This window comes from Scyliorhinus canicula, chromosome 7 (genome assembly GCF_902713615.1).
Source record: "Scyliorhinus canicula chromosome 7, sScyCan1.1, whole genome shotgun sequence".
Lineage (NCBI taxonomy): Eukaryota > Metazoa > Chordata > Chondrichthyes > Carcharhiniformes > Scyliorhinidae > Scyliorhinus > Scyliorhinus canicula.
This window is the reverse complement of record NC_052152.1, coordinates 9,309,645-9,330,364: the sequence shown is the minus strand read 5'-3', so window position 1 is coordinate 9,330,364 and position 20,720 is coordinate 9,309,645. Positions and strand designations below refer to the sequence as shown.

The 20,720-nt window shown below is 55.7% G+C and overlaps 1 protein-coding gene across 3 annotated transcripts in view; it reads left to right on the top strand.

Moving 5' to 3' along the window:
• Positions 1–20,720, top strand: part of nrip1a (nuclear receptor interacting protein 1a) — a 115,982-nt gene that overhangs the window by 57,576 nt on the left and 37,686 nt on the right. Inside the window, exon 2 of one of the 3 annotated variants that reach the window (XM_038801369.1) lies at positions 19,270–19,391. The exons of the other annotated variants lie outside the window; for them this stretch is intronic. The gene's annotated coding sequence lies outside the window, so the exon portion shown is untranslated. The remainder of the gene's footprint in view (positions 1–19,269; positions 19,392–20,720) is intronic. 3 annotated transcript variants of the gene reach the window in all.

The window sequence follows — 20,720 nt, the reverse complement described above, 5'->3', positions numbered from 1 at the left end:
ACACACACAGTCAGTGCTGAGACACTCAGTCCTGTTACACACACACACAGTCAGTGCTGAGACACTCAGTCCTGTTACACACACACACAGTCAGTGCTGGGATACACAGTCCTGTTACACACACACACAGTCAGTGCTGGGATAGTCAGTGCTGGAACACTCAGTCCTGTTTTCTGCACAATGTTAATATGCTGTGTCCTGTAATTCGCTCCGTGCCATGCTCACAATAACAGAACCCATGTTCTATAGAGATGAGCTGATAACAGACCTCTGCTCTACGCTCTCGCTCCAGACCCATACTTTGTTTCATTAAGGTCTAAAAATCAGTTGAGCGCCGCATCATGGCTCCACTCGACTGAGCATCTAGAACCCTGTGGAACAGAGAATTCTGAAGATGAATCTGAATGAAGAAAATTTGTGGGAATAGATGAAGTTTTTGCTCTTTTTAGTTTTGCACTGATATCTCATTGATGGGTCTGACATCAAATGACAAAAATGAATGAAAATTGCTTATTGTCATGAGTAGGCTTCAATGAAGTTACTGTGAAAAGCCCCTAGTCGTTACATTCCGGCGTCTATTTGGGGAGGCTGGTACGGGAATTGAACCGTGCTGCTGGCCTGCCTTGGTCTGCTTTCAAAGCCAGCGATTTAGCCCAGTGTGCTAAACCAGCCTCTGACTCAACACGCAGCTTCTCCAGAGGTAGAAGAGGAACAAGCGGAGGCCAAAGTGTTTCATCTCCTTATTCACTATCTACGCTGATGGAGTAGTTGTGAGTTGCTCATCCTGCTGCTGTGTGTCTCACCCATTACTCTTCCCCCCCCCCCCCCCCCCCCCCCCCCCCGTGTCTCCGCTTTTCCCTTCCTGACCCTGTGGGGAGATTTTCATGTGATGTGGACGACACTGATTAGGACAGCATTAGTTGCCCATCCCTAATTGCCCTTGAACCGCGTGACTTCAGAGGGTATTTAAAAGTCAACCACTTTGCTGTGGATCTGGAGCCACATGTAGGCCAGGCCAGGTAAGACCATTCCACTCTCTATAGGTAGGGCCCAGAAAGGACATCAGTGAGCCAAATGGGTTTTTCCCAACAATCAGTGATGTAGTTTTACCATTCCATTTTTTAACTTTAGAATATCCAATTTAATTTTTCATTCAATTGAGCGTGGCGAATCCACCTATCCTGCACATCTTTTTGGGTTGTGGGGCGAAACCCACGCAAACGCAGGGAGAATGTGCAAACTCCTCATGGACAGTGATCCAGAACCAGGATCGAACCTGGGATCTCGGTGCTGTGAGGCAACCTTGCGAACCACTTGTGCCACCGTGCTGCCCAGTTTTACAATTCCTGAGAGCAGCTTGATATTCTAGATGTATGAATTATTAATTGGATTTAATTTTCATAAATTACGGTGGTGGAAATTGAACCCATAATCCCCATGGAATCAGCCACACCCTTTCGATTACTAGTCCATTGACATAACCACTAAGCCACCATATCCTCCATCTTGAAAATCATGCGCTATTCCGTCAGGGTGTCAGCTCTTTTTCATCTAAGCTCCTTTTTCTCAAAGGATCTCTCTCAAAGTGGAGCTTCCAAGACATCTCTCTCTGTACAGCAAGTCTTGCTGAGTGCCAACTTTATTTAAAAGTGGATTGTGATCTGGGATGGTTTTGCTGCTGAGTGGGAATAAAGAATGCAGTGTTATCATGCCACTGTATTGATTCGCATTGTTTAAGGGACAATTGGAAGCTATGTTCTTGAGTATTGGGAAAGATATTTTAATACTGTGTTGGTAATAAAGTTTGTTTTGATATACCACATCCCTATTTGGTTTAGCTCAGCAGTGCTAGTTTAGCTCAGTGGGCTAGACAGCTGGTTTGTGATGCAGAACAAGGCCACACCGCAAGTTCAATTCCCGTACCAGCTTACCCGAACAGGCACCGGAATATGGCGACTAGGGGCTTTTCACAGTAACTTCATACTTGTGACAATAAAGGGTTATTGTTCTTATTATTTCATCGCCAAATCACTCCTGGAGAGAGGCACCCTTTCCTCACTGTCTTACGAAATTAAAATAAAATATCGGGGTTTCTGTCCAGTATCCACTTTGGGGGCTGGTCCGGGATTTTAACATTCGGGAGGCCCACAGTCATGGTTCTGCAGGTAGTTGCTTTTGATACGACCTCACCCGAGAGGCCTGGCAAAGTGTGATAGGATGATGGCTTTCCCCATCCGCACAGTGTGCAACAGTGGACGGATCCGCTGCTCAGAGAAGCTGGAATTTTCTCAAGCGCTTAAGCGGAGATTTAATAGCGATGTTCAAAATGAAAATGGATTTTTTGATGGAGCAGGCAAGGGGAGACCATTTCCCTGGGCCGGCCGTTTGGCAATCAGAGGAGACACAATTGAAGTAATCGTATGGTTTAGCTCAATTGGCCAGACAGCTGGCATGCGATGGAGAGTGAGGTCAACAGCATGGGTTCAAATCCCATACCAGCTAATGTTTTAGGACAGCACGGTAGCACAAGTGGCTACCACTGTGGCTTCACAGCGCCAGGGTCCCAGGTTCGATTCCCCGCTGGGTCACTGTCTGTGCGGAGTCTGTACATTCTCCCTGTGTCTGCGTGGGTTTCCTCTGGGTGCTCCGGTTTCTTCCCATAGTCCAAAGACGTGCAGGTTAGGTGTATTGGCCATGCTAAATTGCCCTTTGTCCAAAGAAGGTTAGGAGGGGTTATTGGGTGACGGGGATAGGGTGGAAGTGAGGGCTTAAGTGGGTTGGTGCAGACTCAATGGGCTGAATAGCCTCCTTCTGCACTGTATGTTCTATGTTCAATTGGCAAAACAATCAAAAGGAATGAACACATTCTTTTCACCCAACGAGTTGTGGTTTGGAATCCGTTCTCCGAAAAAGCGGCGGAAGCAGATCCAATTGCAACGTTCAAAAAGGAATTGAATAAATAGGTGAAAAGGGGAATATTTATGGGGCCAAAGGGGAAAGAGGAAGTAACTGCTCATTCAAAGAGGGAGCACAGCAAAAATGGGCCGAATGGTCTCTTTCTGTGACGAATGGTTCTCTGATTATTGTGACAATGACCGGGAGTTTGGTGTGAAGCTCACAAGGTGTTGTAGGGCGTGGCGGCCTGCTGCTGTCTGCTTGACGTGTTTACATGGGAAGTTTCTGCTATAAATATGGACGCAGTCATTCGGAATAGTCATATAAAAACAATGTTTAATATGGAATCTGAGTCACGTCAGTTATTTGATCGGATTATCTCATGGTATCTAATCTCACCACATTTGATGATTATTCCTGGCATTGACAGAAACAATTCACAAATCAATCGCACCTTCAATCACTTTAGCATGGCCAATGAAATGCATTCGTTAACCAGATGGGTATTTACAATGGTCAACGATATTTTCTTTTTCTAAAAATGTTTTTATTAAGGCATTTATATATTTTTATATATATATATATATATATATATATATATATAAGCATATACATCAAACTTAACCACAACCAAAAAGGGCACAAACAGGGATCAATGCTATTTTGATGGACACTATCACTGAGACCAGCTTTCAGATCCAGATTTATTAATTTATTAGATTTAAATTCCACCAGCTGTGGTGGTACAGTCCCTGTTGTCATGTAGGAAGCGTGGCAGCCATTTTACACGCAGGAAACTCCCTCAAATGGGAATTTAATATTGATCTATTTAAGTAGTGCTGGGTGAAGGATGAAAAATTGGTCCACGATAGGTGGAGAATGCTCCTGACCTTTTAATTATTGTCGCGGGACCTTACATTCACCTGATAAAGAAGACAGAGCCTTGGCTTAATGTCTCAACAGAAGGGTGGCACCTCTGACAGTGCAGCACTCCCTCAGTACTGACCCTCTGGCAGTGCGGCACTCCCTCAGTAATGACCCTCTGGCAGTGCAGAACTCCCTCAGTACTGACCCTCTGACAGTGCAGCACTCCCTCAGGACTGACCCTCTGACAGTGCGGCACTCCCTCAGGACTGACCCTCTGACAGTGCAGCACTCCCTCAGTACTGACCCTCTGACAGTGCGGCACTCCCTCAGTACTGACCCTCTGACAGTGCGGCACTCCCTCAGTACTGACCCTCTGACAGTGCGGCACTCCCTCAGTACTGACCCTCTGACAGTGCAGCACTCCCCCAGCACTGACCCTCTGACAGTCCAGCACTCCCTCAGTACTGACCCTCTGACAGTGCAGCACTCCCTCAGTACTGACCCTCTGACAGTGCAGCACTCCCTCAGTACTGACCCTCTGACAGTGCAGCACTCCCTCAGGACTGACCCTCTGACAGTGCAGCACTCCCTCAGGACTGACCCTCTGACAGTGCAGCACTCCCTCAGTGCTGACCCTCTGACAGTGCGGAACTCCCTCAGTACTGACCCTCTGACAGTGCAGCGCTCCCTCAGTACTGACCCTCTGACAGTGCAGCTCTCCCTCAGTACTGACCCTCTGACAGTGCGGCACTCCCTCAGTACTGACCCTCAGACAGTGCAGCACTCCCTCAGTACTGACCCTCTGACAGTGCAGCACTCCCTCAGTACTGACCCTCTGACAGTGCGGCACTCCCTCAGTACTGACCCTCTGACAGTGCAGCACTCCCTCAGTACTGACCCTCTGACAGTGCAGCACTCCCTCAGTACTGACCCTCTGACAGTGCGGCACTCCCTCAGTACGGACCCTCCAACAATGCAGCACTCCCTCAGTAATGACCCTCTGACAGTGCAGCACTCCCTCAGTACTGACCCTCTGACAGTGCGGCACTCCCTCAGAACTGACCCTCTGACAGTGCAGCACTCCCTCAGTACTGACCCTCTGACAGTGCTGCACTCCCTCAGTACTGACCCTCTGACAGTGCCGCACTCCCTCAGTACTGACCCTCTGACAGTGAAGCACACCCTCAGTACTGACCCTCTGACAGTGCAGCACTCCCTCAGTAATGACCCTCTGACAGTGCAGCACTCCCTCAGTACTGACCCCCTGACAGTGCGGCACTCCCTCAGTACTGACCCTCTGACAGTGCGGCACTCCCTCAGAATGATTAACAATCTTGCAATTGAGCAATAAATCACACAGTTAAATGCAGGAAATGTGTGTACCGCTGTCTGAACCTTATATCTAGGCACTAGTCAATTGTAATGGACATTGGATGTTATTTATTCTATTTGCAGTGATGTTAAATACTTACAGTAAAGAAATGGGTAAAACTGCAAAGTGGAGTTAACACCCTTCTCGACAATCGCGGTGGTGTTACAGCACATTGCAGTGAGGGAGATTCCACATATTAATACACAGGTCTGGGTGAACAATAGACAAAACAAGGATGTAGGAGCAGAGAAGATTAGTGCTACAATGAGAAACAGATTAACACCAACTGGGAAATGCGATGGGTCTCACATTCAGGCAATATATCCCATACGTCAACATGCAGCCTGCTTCCCCAGTATGTCCAGTAATGTAACAGATTGTGGCCCACAATGTCCTGCACTATAACTGCCTGTTCCCCGCACTGTAACGGCCTGTGCCCCGCACTGTAACGGCCTGTGCCCCGCACTGTAACTGCCTGTGCCCCGCACTGTAACTGCCTGTGCCCCGCACTGTAACGGCCTGTGCCCCGCACTGTAACGGCCTGTGCCCTGCACTGTAACGGCCTGTGCCCCGCACTGTAACGGCCTGTGCCCTGCACTGTAACGGCCTGTGCCCCGCACTGTAACGGCCTGTGCCCCGCACTGTAACGGCCTGTGCCCCGCACTGTAACGGCCTGTGCCCTGCACTGTAACGGCCTGTGCCCCGCACTGTAACGGCCTGTGCCCCGCACTGTAACGGCCTGTGCCCAGCACTGTAACGGCCTGTGCCCCGCACTGTAACGGCCTGTTCCCCGCACTGTAACGGCCTGTTCCCCGCACTGTAACGGCCTGTTCCCCGCACTGTAACGGCCTGTTCCCCGCACTGTAACTGCCTGTGCCCCGCACTGTAATGGCCTGTTCCCCGCACTGTAACGGCCTGTTCCCCGCACTGTAACGGCCTGTGCCCCGCACTGTAACGGCCTGTTCCCCGCACTGTAACGGCCTGTGCCCCGCACTGTAACGGCCTGTGCCCCGCACTGTAACGGCCTGTTCCCCGCACTGTAACGGCCTGTTCCCCGCACTGTAACGGCCTGTTCCCCGCACTGTAACGGCCTGTGCCCCGCACTGTAACGGCCTGTTCCCCGCAATGTAACTGCCTGTTCCCCGCACTGTAACGGCCTGTTCCCCTCACTGTAACGGCCTGTGCCCCGCACTGTAACGGCCTGTGCCCCGCACTGTAACGGCCTGTGCCCCGCACTGTAACGGCCTGTGCCCCGCACTGTAACGGCCTGTTCCCCGCACTGTAACGGCCTGTGCCCCGCACTGTAACGGCCTGTTCCCCGCAATGTAACTGCCTGTTCCCCGCACTGTAACGGCCTGTTCCCCGCACTGTAACGGCCTGTGCCCCGCACTGTAACGTCCTGTGCCCCGCACTGTAACGGCCTGTTCCCCGCAATGTAACTGCCTGTTCCCCGCACTGTAACGGCCTGTTCCCCTCACTGTAACGGCCTGTGCCCCGCACTGTAACGGCCTGTGCCCCGCACTGTAACGGCCTGTGCCCCGCACTGTAACGGCCTGTGCCCCGCACTGTAACGGCCTGTTCCCCGCACTGTAACGGCCTGTTCCCCGCACTGTAACGGCCTGTGCCCCGCACTGTAACGGCCTGTTCCCCGCAATGTAACTGCCTGTTCCCCGCACTGTAACGGCCTGTTCCCCGCACTGTAACGGCCTGTGCCCCGCACTGTAACGGCCTGTGCCCCTCCTCTGTAACGGCCTGTGCCCCGCACTGTAACGGCCTGTGCCCCGCACTGTAACGGCCTGTGCCCCGCACTGTAACGGCCTGTGTCCCGCACTGTAACGGCCTGTGTCCCGCACTGTAACTGCCTGTTCCCCGCACTGTAACTGCCTGTTCCCCGCACTGTAACGGCCTGTTCCCCGCACATGGAATGGCCTGGGCCCTGCTCTGTAACGGCCTGTACCCCGCACTGTAACGGCCTGTGCCCCGCTCTGTAACGGCCTGTGCCCTGCTCTGTAACGGCCTGTGCCCCTCCTCTGTAACGGCCTGTGCCCCTCCTCTGTAACGGCCTGTGCCCCTCCTCTGTAACGGCCTGTGCCCCGCACTGTAACGGCCTGTGCCCCGCACTGTAACGGCCTGTACCCCGCACTGTAACGGCCTGTTCCCCGCACTGTAACGGCCTGTTCCCCGCACTGTAACGGCCTGTTCCCCGCACTGTAACGGCCTGTTCCCCGTACTGTAACGGCCTGTTCCCCGCACTGTAACGGCCTGTTCCCCGCACTGTAACGGCCTGTTCCCCGTACTGTAACGGCCTGTGCCTCGCACTGTAACTGCCTGTGCCCCGCACTGTAACGGCCTGTGCCCCGCACTGTAACGGCCTGTTCCCCGCACTGTAACGGCTTGTGCCCCGCACTGTAACGGCCTGTTCCCCGCACTGTAACGGCCTGTTCCCCGCACTGTAACTGCCTGTGCCCCGCACTGTAATGGCCTGTTCCCCGCACTGTAACGGCCTGTTCCCCTCACTGTAACGGCCTGTGCCCCGCACTGTAACGGCCTGTGCCCCGCACTGTAACGGCCTGTGCCCCGCACTGTAACGGCCTGTGCCCCGCACTGTAACGGCCTGTTCCCCGCACTGTAACGGCCTGTGCCCCGCACTGTAACGGCCTGTTCCCCGCAATGTAACTGCCTGTTCCCCGCACTGTAACGGCCTGTTCCCCGCACTGTAACGGCCTGTGCCCCGCACTGTAACGGCCTGTGCCCCGCACTGTAACGGCCTGTTCCCCGCAATGTAACTGCCTGTTCCCCGCACTGTAACGGCCTGTTCCCCTCACTGTAACGGCCTGTGCCCCGCACTGTAATGGCCTGTGCCCCGCACTGTAACGGCCTGTGCCCCGCACTGTAACGGCCTGTGCCCCGCACTGTAACGGCCTGTTCCCCGCACTGTAACGGCCTGTTCCCCGCACTGTAACGGCCTGTGCCCCGCACTGTAACGGCCTGTTCCCCGCAATGTAACTGCCTGTTCCCCGCACTGTAACGGCCTGTTCCCCGCACTGTAACGGCCTGTGCCCCGCACTGTAACGGCCTGTGCCCCTCCTCTGTAACGGCCTGTGCCCCGCACTGTAACGGCCTGTGCCCCGCACTGTAACGGCCTGTGCCCCGCACTGTAACGGCCTGTGTCCCGCACTGTAACGGCCTGTGTCCCGCACTGTAACTGCCTGTTCCCCGCACTGTAACGGCCTGTGCCCCGCACTGTAACGGCCTGTTCCCCGCACATGGAATGGCCTGTTCCCCGCACTGTAACGGCCTGTTCCCCTCACTGTAACGGCCTGTGCCCCGCACTGTAACGGCCTGTGCCCCGCACTGTAACGGCCTGTGCCCCGCACTGTAACGGCCTGTGCCCCGCACTGTAACGGCCTGTTCCCCGCACTGTAACGGCCTGTGCCCCGCACTGTAACGGCCTGTGCCCCGCACTGTAACGGCCTGTTCCCCGCAATGTAACTGCCTGTTCCCCGCACTGTAACGGCCTGTTCCCCGCACTGTAACGGCCTGTGCCCCGCACTGTAACGGCCTGTGCCCCTCCTCTGTAACGGCCTGTGCCCCGCACTGTAACGGCCTGTGCCCCGCACTGTAACGGCCTGTGCCCCGCACTGTAACGGCCTGTGTCCCGCACTGTAACGGCCTGTGTCCCGCACTGTAACTGCCTGTTCCCCGCACTGTAACTGCCTGTTCCCCGCACTGTAACGGCCTGTTCCCCGCACATGGAATGGCCTGGGCCCTGCTCTGTAACGGCCTGTACCCCGCACTGTAACGGCCTGTGCCCCGCTCTGTAACGGCCTGTGCCCTGCTCTGTAACGGCCTGTGCCCCTCCTCTGTAACGGCCTGTGCCCCTCCTCTGTAACGGCCTGTGCCCCTCCTCTGTAACGGCCTGTGCCCCGCACTGTAACGGCCTGTGCCCCGCACTGTAACGGCCTGTACCCCGCACTGTAACGGCCTGTTCCCCGCACTGTAACGGCCTGTTCCCCGCACTGTAACGGCCTGTTCCCCGCACTGTAACGGCCTGTTCCCCGCACTGTAACGGCCTGTTCCCCGCACTGTAACGGCCTGTTCCCCGCACTGTAACGGCCTGTTCCCCGTACTGTAACGGCCTGTGCCTCGCACTGTAACTGCCTGTGCCCCGCACTGTAACGGCCTGTGCCCCGCACTGTAACGGCCTGTTCCCCGCACTGTAACGGCTTGTGCCCCGCACTGTAACGGCCTGTTCCCCGCACTGTAACGGCCTGTTCCCCGCACTGTAACTGCCTGTGCCCCGCACTGTAATGGCCTGTTCCCCGCACTGTAACGGCCTGTGCCCCGCACTGTAACGGCCTGTGCCCTGCTCTGTAATGGCCTGTGCCCTGCTCTGTAACGGCCTGTGCCCCTCCTCTGTAACGGCCTGTGCCCCGCACTGTAACGGCCTGTGCCCCGCACTGTAACGGCCTGTACCCCGCACTGTAACGGCCTGTGTCCCGCACTGTAACGGCCTGTTCCCCGCACTGTAACGGCCTGTGCCCCGCACTGTAACGGCCTGTGCCCCGCACTGTAACGGCCTGTGCCCCGCACTGTAACTGCCTGTTCCCCGCACTGTAACGGCCTGTTCCCCGCACTGTAACGGCCTGTGCCCCGCACTGTAACGGCCTGTTCCCCGCACTGTAACGGCCTGTTCCCCGCACTGTAACGGCCTGTGCCCCGCACTGTAACGGCCTGTTCCCCGCTCTGTAATGGCCTGTGCCCCGCACTGTAACGGCCTGTGCCCCGCACTGTAACGGCCTGTTCCCCGCACTGTAACGGCCTGTGCCCCTCCTCTGTAACGGCCTGTGCCCCGCACTGTAACGGCCTGTTCCCCGCACTGTAACGGCCTGTGCCCCGCACTGTAACGGCCTGTGCCCCGCACTGTAACGGCCTGTTCCCCGCACTGTAACGGCCTGTGCCCCGCACTGTAACGGCCTGTTCCCCGCACTGTAACGGCCTGTTCCCCGCACTGTAACGGCCTGTGCCCCGCACTGTAACGGCCTGTACCCCGCACTGTAACGGCCTGTGCCCCGCTCTGTAACGGCCTGTGCCCCGCACTGTAACGGCCTGTTCCCCGCACTGTAACGGCCTGTGCCCTGCTCTGTAACGGCCTGTGCCCTGCTCTGTAACGGCCTGTGCCCCTCCTCTGTAACGGCCTGTGCCCCTCCTCTGTAACGGCCTGTGCCCCTCCTCTGTAACGGCCTGTGCCCCGCACTGTAACGGCCTGTGCCCCGCACTGTAACGGCCTGTACCCCGCACTGTAACGGCCTGTTCCCCGCACTGTAACGGCCTGTTCCCCGCACTGTAACGGCCTGTTCCCCGCACTGTAACGGCCTGTTCCCCGTACTGTAACGGCCTGTTCCCCGCACTGTAACGGCCTGTTCCCCGCACTGTAACGGCCTGTTCCCCGTACTGTAACGGCCTGTGCCTCGCACTGTAACTGCCTGTGCCCCGCACTGTAACGGCCTGTGCCCCGCACTGTAACGGCCTGTTCCCCGCACTGTAACGGCTTGTGCCCCGCACTGTAACGGCCTGTTCCCCGCACTGTAACGGCCTGTTCCCCGCACTGTAACTGCCTGTGCCCCGCACTGTAATGGCCTGTTCCCCGCACTGTAACGGCCTGTTCCCCTCACTGTAACGGCCTGTGCCCCGCACTGTAACTGCCTGTGCCCCGCACTGTAACGGCCTGTGCCCCGCACTGTAACGGCCTGTTCCCCGCACTGTAACGGCCTGTTCCCTGCACTGTAACTGCCTGTGCCCCGCACAGTAACGGCCTGTTCCCCGCACTGTAACGGCCTGTGCCCCGCACTGTAACGGCCTGTTCCCCGCACTGTAACGGCTTGTGCCCCGCACTGTAACGGCCTGTTCCCTGCACTGTAACTGCCTGTTCCCCGCACTGTAACGGCCTGTTCCCCGCACTGTAACGGCCTGTTCCCCGCACTGTAACTGCCTGTTCCCCGCACTGTAACGGCCTGTTCCCCGCACTGTAACGGCCTGTGCCCCGCACTGTAACTGCCTGTACCCCGCACTGTAACGGCCTGTTCCCCGCACTGTAACGGCTTGTGCCCCGCACTGTAACGGCCTGTGCCCCGCACTGTAACGGCCTGTGCCCCGCACTGTAACTGCCTGTTCCCCGCACTGTAACGGCCTGTGCCCCGCACTGTAACTGCCTGTTCCCCGCACTGTAACGGCCTGTGCCTCGCACTGTAACGGCCTGTGCCCCGCACTGTAACTGCCTGTTCCCCGCACTGTAACGGCCTGTGCCCCGCACTGTAACGGCCTGTGCCCCGCACTGTAACTGCCTGTACCCCGCACTGTAACGGCCTGTTCCCTGCACTGTAACGGCCTGTGCCCCGCACTGTAACGGCATGTGCCCCTCCTCTGTAACGGCCTGTGCCCTGCACTGTAACGGCTTGTGCCCCGCACTGTAACGGCCTGTTCCCCGCACTGTAACTGCCTGTACCCCGCACTGTAACGGCCTGTTCCCTGCACTGTAACGGCCTGTGCCCCGCACTGTAACGGCCTGTTCCCTGCACTGTAACGGCCTGTGCCCCGCACTGTAACGGCCTGTGCCCCGCACTGTAACGGCCTGTTCCCCGCACTGTAACGGCCTGTGCCCCGCACTGTAACGGCCTGTGCCCCTCCTCTGTAACGGCCTGTGCCCTGCACTGTAACGGCCTGTGCCCCGCACTGTAACGGCCTGTGCACCGCACTGTAACGGCCTGTGCCCCTCCTCTGTAACGGCCTGTGCCCTGCTCTGTAACGGCCTGTGCCCCGCACTGTAACGGCCTGTTCCCCGCACTGTAACGGCCTGTTCCCCGCACTGTAACGGCCTGTGCACCGCACTGTAACGGCCTGTGCCCCGCACTGTAACGGCCTGTTCCCCGCACTGTAACGGCCTGTGCCCCGCACTGTAACGGCCTGGGCCCCTCACTGTAACGGCCTGTGCACCGCACTGTAACGGCCTGTGCCCCGCACTGTAACTGCCTGTTCCCCGCACTGTAACGGCCTGTTCCCCGCACTGTAACGGCCTGTGCCCCGCACTGTAACGGCCTGTTCCCCGCACTGTAACGGCATGTGCCCCGCACTGTAACGGCCTGTGCCCCGCACTGTAACGGCCTGTGCCCCGCACTGTAACGGCCTGTTCCCCGCACTGTAACGGCCTGTTCCCCGCACTGTAACGGCCTGTGCCCCGCACTGTAACGGCCTGTTCCCCGCACTGTAACGGCCTGTTCCCCGCACTGTAACGGCCTGTGCCCCGCACTGTAACGGCCTGTTCCCTGCACTGTAACGGCCTGTACCCCGCACTGTAACGGCCTGTGCCCCTCACTGTAACGGCCTGTTCCCCGCACTGTAACGGCCTGTGCCCCGCACTGTAATGGCCTGTTCCCCGCACTGTAATGGCCATATTGGCAGGTTTGATGGGGTTAGGTGAGTGAGGGCGAGAGGACATCAGTGTGGAGTGTACATGGAGCTGAGGGGCTGAATGGCCAGACTCTGTGCTGTATACTGTCTGTGATTCTATCTGTGTGAACACTCTTTACAGGCTGGTTCCTCTGCTTGCTGCTGCTCTTAGCCTGAATCCCCATTAGAGTTGGGGCCCTTGCCTCTTCAGGAAGCTCCCCGGCCACTTCAAAAAGCTTTGGCAAATTCCCAGTAACCCTGACAAAATCCGGTCACACGGACTGCTGGAAGAAAGGTCGCCTCCGGGTCATGACCACGAATTGCTCCGAATGATCCCTTCCAGCTCACAGTGCCACCTCAGTCAAAGAGTCTCCTCCCCGGTCACGAGGTGGGTGGGGGAGGGGAGGTCATTCGAGGTCATGACCCCCCCAACCGCCCCGAAAGGTCACTGACAGGTCACGACCCCAGCTGCTTCACAGAGAGGCCCAGCTCCCGGCTGGGCCCCAGTGTGATTTTGGTGACTTGTGTCAATAGAAAAGTGCTGGACTGGATCTATTAATGACTGCTGAGTTTTTTCCGTAGCTGTTAAGGAGCTTTCCTAAATTCCCGTCATCTCCGGGGACGAGGCTGTGGGTTGCGGGGGAGGGGGTTGTTGGAAGTTCAGTAGAGAAGCCGGAATTGTTCCCCCTGGAGCAGAGGAGGCTGCAGGCACCAGTCGGTTGAGATTTTTATAATTATGAAGAGTTTTGGTGGAGTTAGTGAGGGGAGAGCCGGTCCCATTGGCGGGCGGGTGGGGTGATCTCCGTGGGGGCCTAACTCCAACATCATTGGCAAAAGAGAAGCGCCTTGGAGGTGAGAATAAAATGACCCAGTGGGTCGCTGCCATCTGAAACGTGCTGGTTTATGGGGCAGGGGTGGTGGGAGCAGATTTAAAATGCTAACTTTCAAATGGATACACGGGAGTGAGTTTCATTTGGGGTGTACCCTGTGAACAGCAAGGAGGCCCCCGTTTGCTGGATGACCTGTTTCTGATGTCCAGACTCTCGCTTTGGTTCCGTAACCCTTACACACCCTTGCCTGGCGCAGTGGTTAGCACTGCTGCCTCATGGCGCTGAGGTCCCAGGTCCGGTCCCGGCTCTGGGTCACTGTCCGTGTGGAGTTTGCGCATTCTCCCCGTGTTTGCGTGGGTTTCGCCCCCACAACCCAAAAGCTGTGCGGGCTAGGTGGATTGGCCACGGTAGCACAAATGGCTAGCACTGTGGCTTCACAGCTCCAGGGTCCCAGGTTCGATTCCCTGCTGGGCACTGTCTGTGCGGAGTCTGCACGTTCTCCCCGTGTCTGCGTGGGTTTCCGCCGGGTGCTCCGGTTTCCTCCCACAGTACAAAGACGTGCAGGTTAGGTGGATTGGTCGTGCTAAATTGCCCTTAGTGCCCAAAATGGTTAGGAGGGGTGATTGGGTTACGGGGATAGGGTGGAAGTGAGGGCTTAAGGGGGTTGGTGCAGACTCGATGGGCCGAATGGCCTCCTTCTGCACTATATGTTCTATGTTCTTGTTCTTAAATTGCCCCTTAAATGGAAAAAAAGATAATTGGGCACTCTAAAAAAAATTTTAAAGTACCTTGCCGAACAAAGATCTATCAAGCTGCATTTTAAAATGACCCGTGGCCTTAGCAATCCCGGCTTTATGTGTCTGGTGGCGGGGGGGAGGCCTGCATATATTCTGTTACTGTGTGAGCCGCCTGCCTTTCATCCATGGCAGGGATGCCAACTCTTCACTGGTTGTCGGGCTCTGAAGGACATCACTGGGATCTGTGTAAACGGGCTTTCTGGATGCGCTCTGAAACGCAGCACATCGCTGGCTCCCCTGTCTCACATAAGCTTCTTTTGTCTGTGCTTGAGAGCTGCCTGCCGTCATCATTTCCTCTCGAGTGTGACCGCCGGCCTCCTCAACAGGAAGTGCTTGCAGGAGGGACACCGGGGAGGGGCCAGGCACCGTTGCTGAGTTTAACCCTTTCGCTGAATCCCTGCGACAGTGCAGGCACACAGGCACATGCCGTGGCAGGCAGCTGGGTTCCATCTGGAATCAGTTTTAAGATATCACCTCCCACGCAAGGGTACTTTATCGGCACCAACTAACTACAGGAAAGCACATTGATGTACCACCTCTGTAAGGCAGTAAATTATCCCATGGTGCTTCACCGGAGCACTTTGAACCACGAAGGTGGCAGGTGATCAAAACCTTTGGTGAAAGAGGTAGGTCTTGAAGGAGGAGAGATAGAGAGTTAGAACGGTTCAGGGAGAGAATTCAGGAGCTTGAGGACTCGGAAACTGAAGGCATGTCCGCCAATAGTGGAGCGATTAAAATCGGGGCTGTTAAGAGCACAGGAGGACTACAATGAAACTCAAGGCACTACAGCGCGGGGCCCCAAACAGAGAGGTGACGGCTGTGGGGGGAGCACCAATCACAGCCTTGGGGCGGGAGTCTCTGACCCCCCCCCCCCCCACCGGTCGGACAATCCCTGGGGAGCGGCGTGAATCCCGCTCCGACGCCGGCTGCTGTATTCTGTGGCGCCGGTTTTCAGGTCGGGGTGGGGTTTACACCACGCCGGTCGGGGGCTGTTGGCAGCGCCCCCCCCCCCCCCCCCCAACCCGGCAATTCTCCGGGCCCTGATTGGCTGAGCGGCCATCAGTTCCTGGCCAGTCCCACCGGCGTGAAATGGACATGGTCCCATATGGCGGGATCTGGCTTGTAGGCCCTTCTAGTGGAGTAGTGGAGTCCTCGGGGGGGGGGGGGGGGGCGCGGGGGTATCCGGCTCCCGGGGGGGGGGGGGGAGGGGCGGCACGGCAGGATCCGGCTCCGGGGGGGGAGCACGGCATTATCCGGCTCCTGATGGGGCGCCCCGACGGTGGCCTGGCCCGCGATCGGGGCACACCGATCAGCAGACAGGCCTGTGCCATGGGGCACTCCATCTGCGCCGGCCTCTGTAGGGCTCCGCTATGGCCGGTGTGGAGAAGAGCCCTCCTGCATGTGCACAGGAAGACACTGGCCGGTCTGCGCATGCGCGGAGCCACGGCAGCGGTTCTGCGCATGCGCCAACTCGCGCCGGAGGATTCCACAACTTCCGGTTGGCACGAAGCCGGAGTGGTTTGCACCATTCTTGCCGCTGGCGTCGGGCCATCCCGCCAATTGTGGGCGAATCCCACCCTGGGTTTCTCTAAATTTGTCTATTGAACCTATCAGCAGGCAAGGCAGAACAACATCGGGCTCTGATTGGTGGACTCCCCATTGGAGTGGGAAAATCGTTTGCCAGACGTTGAAAGCTGGGTGGGCGTCTAGAGCAGCCCAAACACAGATCCCCTGAATTGGTGTGAGGTTTCTGAACTTTCCTTGAGTAAAGGTGCAAAGCAGCAGCCCGGTTTCTGGCGGACAGCCTGTGGCAAAGGTGAGGTCGTCGACCTAACATCGGGGTGCGAGGCCTTCAGCGAGGCGAGGAGGAGGCGCGGGCCAACGACCGTCGAGGGGAGCAGTGGGGAGACTCTTGACCTCCAGGCCACGGCAGTGGAGGGAGGGCGAGCCAACCAAAAAGGAAAGAAGTCACCAGGCCAGATAGCTAGCAGCAGCCAAAGATAAAATGCTGGAAAATCTCAACAGGTCTGGCAGCATCTGTAGGGAGAGAAAAGAGCGAACGTTTCCAGGTGACTCTTTGTCAAAGCTAACAGACAAAGTGGGAAACATTTATGCAGTGGAGTGAGAATGAAAGATGAATCATAGCCACAGAAACCCAGGGAAACCGGGTGCTAATAGCCACAGAAAGCGAGGGGGTAGAGTGCTAATGGCAGTCCCCAGAGAGAACAAAAGGTTTGAAAGGTCAAACAGCAGAGAAACTAACATCAGAGGGTAACCTGCAAGAGATGTGGATGTGGGGGGAGGGGAAGGGGGAAGCAAAGGGGGGAAAGGGTAACGAAAGGAGGATAAGATGGGGGGGTGATGAATATATATAAAGACAATAAAGACAAGGGCCTCACGGTAGCATGGTGGTTAGCATCAATGCTTCACAGCTCCAGGGTCCCAGGTTCGATTCCCGGCTGGGTCACTGTCTGTGTGGAGTCTGCACGTCCTCCCTGTGTGTGCGTGGGTTTCCTCCGGGTGCTCCGGTTTCCTCCCACAGTCCAAAGATGTGTGGGTTAGGTGGATTGGCCATGCTAAATTGCCCGTAGTGTAAGGTTAATGGGGGGATTGTTGGGTTACGGGTATGTGGGTTTAAGTAGGGTGATCATTGCTCGGCACAACATCGAGGGCCGAAGGGCCTGTTCTGTGCTGTACTGTTCTATGTTCTATGACAAGAGAGAAAGAAATGGTTAAAAACAGTTAAAATGAAATGGGATGAAAACAAATGGGTTGAGGTGGGGTATGGCTAATCAGCTGAAATTGCTGAATTCGACGTTGAGACCGGAAGGCTGTCGCGTGCCTAACCAGAAGATGAGATGCTGTTTCTCTAGTTTGCGTTGAGCTTCACTGGAACAGTGGACAGCACGGTAGCATAGTGGTTAGCACAGTTGCCTCACAGCTCCAGTGACCCAATTCCCGGCTTGGGTCACTGTCTGTGTGGAGTCTGCACGTTCTCCCCCGTGTCTGCGTGGGTTTCGTCCGGGTGCTCCGGTTTCCTCCCACAGTCCAAAGATGTGTGGGTTAGGTGGATTGGCCATGCTAAATTGCCCCTAGTGTCCAAAAAGGTTAAGTGGGGGTTGCTGGGTTACGGGGATAGGGTAGAGATGTGGGCTTGAGTAGGGTGCTCTTTGTAAGGGCCGGTGCAGACTCGATGGGCCGAATGGCTTCCTTCTGCACTGTAAATTCTGTGATTCTATGAACATTGCAGCAGGCCAAGGACAGGCCTGGGAGCAGGGTCCTGTGTTAAAATGGTAAGCAACGGGAAAGTCAAGGTCCTGAAGGCACACAGACCGAAGGTGCTCAGCAAAGCGATCACCCAGTCTGCGTTTGGCCTCTCCGCTATAGAGGAGTCCACAGCTAGCAGCAGCAGCCAGTCAAGTCAGCCAGCCAGGAGCACACGCGGTCACCGAGGCTCGAGGCCCGGTCATTTGAGCAGGAGCAGAGACATCATTGTGGGTGGGACTTGACGTTATTGGGGCAGGCCTCCACGATATCCGAGGCGGGGTGTGATATGGGGTCTCTGCAAAGAGGGAGAGCACGATACCCCCAAAAGTGTAAGTCCGCCTGTGGTCAAGAGACCAGAATTACAGCAATTTCAGAAGGTTGTAGAACCGGAGATGATGGCAAAGGTGAACAGAGATGAGACCGTGGGAGGACGAGAATTTTCAAATCTTTCCATTAGTCCTGCTGGGAAATCGGAGGGTCAATCATTTGTGTTTCAGTACATCCTAGTCACTGGTTTCATCTTTACATCAGGCCCTGGAGTCCCTCAGTCGCCAGCGATACTGTCACAAAGACAACTTGCATTCATTTAGCGCTTAAGCCATCCCAAAGAGATCAGGGAGGCCTCCCCTGCTGTCCTCCAAATTAGTACCATGGAATCTTTCGCAGTCACCTGAGAGGGCAAATGGAGTTTCATGACACTCTTGTAGCACAGCCCTCCTGCAGCGCTGTCTCTGTGAGCCGTCCTGGATTTTGTACTCGAGTCTTTGGACTGGGATTTGAACCCTCAAAATTGTAACTCGAGAGGCAAGAATATTACTGACTGAGTCGCGACGGACAACCTGGTAGCTTCTCCGTGTGTGTTTTGAACACAGAACCATCCTCCATCTTGCCCCTCTGCCCTCATCTCACTCACTCCGAGGTTACAAACTAGGCCGCTGGTACAAAGAGCCTCTTGAGATGGCAACCTGCAGCTCAAAAAAAGAAGGTTTTGATCTTTTGGTCATTTATTACTAATAGGAAATCTTTCTTCCCCCACTGGGCCATAAAGGCAGGGGTTATATGATTTATTACTTGCGGTTTCATATACTTCATATCAATGATTAGTTGGGGAACTCAGGGGGCTGTGAATTTGGGCGGCGGGATGGCACAGTGGTTGGCACTGCTGCCTCACAGCGCCAGGGACCCGGGTTGAATTCCAGCCTTGGCGACTGTCTGTGTGGAGTTTGTACACAGCGGGTGTTTCAGGTGAATAGAATCAGAACGTTCTGGAAAAAAAAATCAGCAGGTCTGGCAGCATCTGAGGAGAGAGAAACTGAGTTACTGCTTTGAGCTCGATATTCCAGCTCTCTCTGTTTTTATTTCTCTGGCATCCACAGTATTTTGCCTTTACTTGAAGTAAATAGTACTGTAGTGTTCAGGCGAAAGCTGGAAATTGATAAACTGATGGGTTGAGGTTGGAGGAGTATCCCTTGGAGCATTAACATCAGAATAAACCGTTTCAACCCATTTCGGGGCTAGTTTAGCACACAGGGCTAAAGAGCTGGCTTTGAAAGCAGACCGAGGCAGGCCAGCAGCACGCTTCAATTCCCGTACCAGCCTCCCCGAACAGGCGCCGGAATGTGGCGACTAGGGGCTTTTCACAGTAACTCCATTTGAAGCCGACTTGTGACAATAAGCCATTTTCATTTCATTAAATGGGCTGAATGGCCTGTTTCTTTGCTGCCAAATTCTGCATAATTGCAGATGAGTGGGTGTAGAGCACAAATTCTTACTCGTTTTAATGTTCTGTTGTCAGGCCCTCGTCTTCTTCGCCGCCCGGCCCTGTCCACGGCCCACTCCATGGACACGAGCACGTACTCCACACTCCCAGTGCAGTACTGAGGGAGCGCCGCACTACTGAGAGGCAGCAGCTTCCAGGTGAGGCTGACGCCATGACTTGTCCAGGTGTGCGCATTTGCCGCTTTACTGGAGACCCAACAGCCATCAGAAGCTTAACTGCTGGCTATGGGATCTTGCTGTGCTTGTCACGCACCCCAAAATCAGGGCAGCACCAAGCATTTTACAGTTGATTGAGTCTCGGGCACGGCTGCAATGTAGATAATGGGGCAGCTAAATTGAGCACAGCAAGATCCCGCCAAAAACTGCATGATAATATTGGCCAGGACCAGTGAGGAGAGAGGAGGGGGAAACCTCCTTTACTGTCCTCCAAAATGTGGGCTGCTTGTCCGTTTATATTCATCTGTGACAGGTAGAGGGGGCCACAGCGTGGCCTCTCGCACGAAAGAGAGGGTTACCCACTGACCCACGGCTGACACGGTCTTCGGGGTGTTTGCGAGCAATGTGATTGGCTGCTCTCTGAATTCAAGGCGGCCTTCAAAGAAAGACGAGGAGCCGATTCCCAGGTTCCGCCTTGAGGTCTCGAACTGTAAATTAGTGCCAGCTGTTGTGTTTGTCTGTTCACTAATCGTGCGGCTCATCTATGACCCTGACCTTGATCAGTAAAATCTCAGTGAATCAAACCTCCTACCGGCAGTGTTTGTACGAGCTGGACAAGTCTGTGATTTATTGGACAATAATTCAGTACCACATTAAATTTTTGTTTAATGGTTCTTTCTGTCGGTGCCAATCCGCGCTCTCCACTCCCAGCCCAGAGAAGCTGAGTCACACTGATTTCTGGCTCACTGGGACTCTCCAGAGTCCAACCCAAGTGACGCTTCTCTGGTTGTGCACATAGACATAGAACATACAGTGCAGAAAGAGGCCATTCGGCCCATCGAGTCTGCACCGAACCACTTAATCTGGGAGGGAGGGAGGGACGGGAGAGGGCCGGTTACGGGGTGGGGCATGGGCAGAGAAAGGGGTATGGGAGAGGAGGGAGGAGGGGGGACAATAAATTGGATAGGGAGACAGGGGGTGTTGTAGATATTGGAATTAGGTATCGCCTTGTCATGGATGTCATAGAATTTACAGTGCTGAAGGAGGCCATTCGGCCCATCGAGTCTGCACCGGCTCTTGGAAAGAGCACCCTACCCAAGGTCAACACCTCCACCCTATCCCCATAACCCAGTAACCCCACCCAACACTAAGGGCAATTTTGGACACTAAGGGCAATTTATCACGGCCAATCCACCTAACCTGCACATCTTTGGACTGTGGGAGGAAACCGGAGCACCCGGAGGAAACCCACGCACACACGGGGAGGATGTGCAGACTCCGCACAGACAGTGACCCAAGCCGGAATCGAAC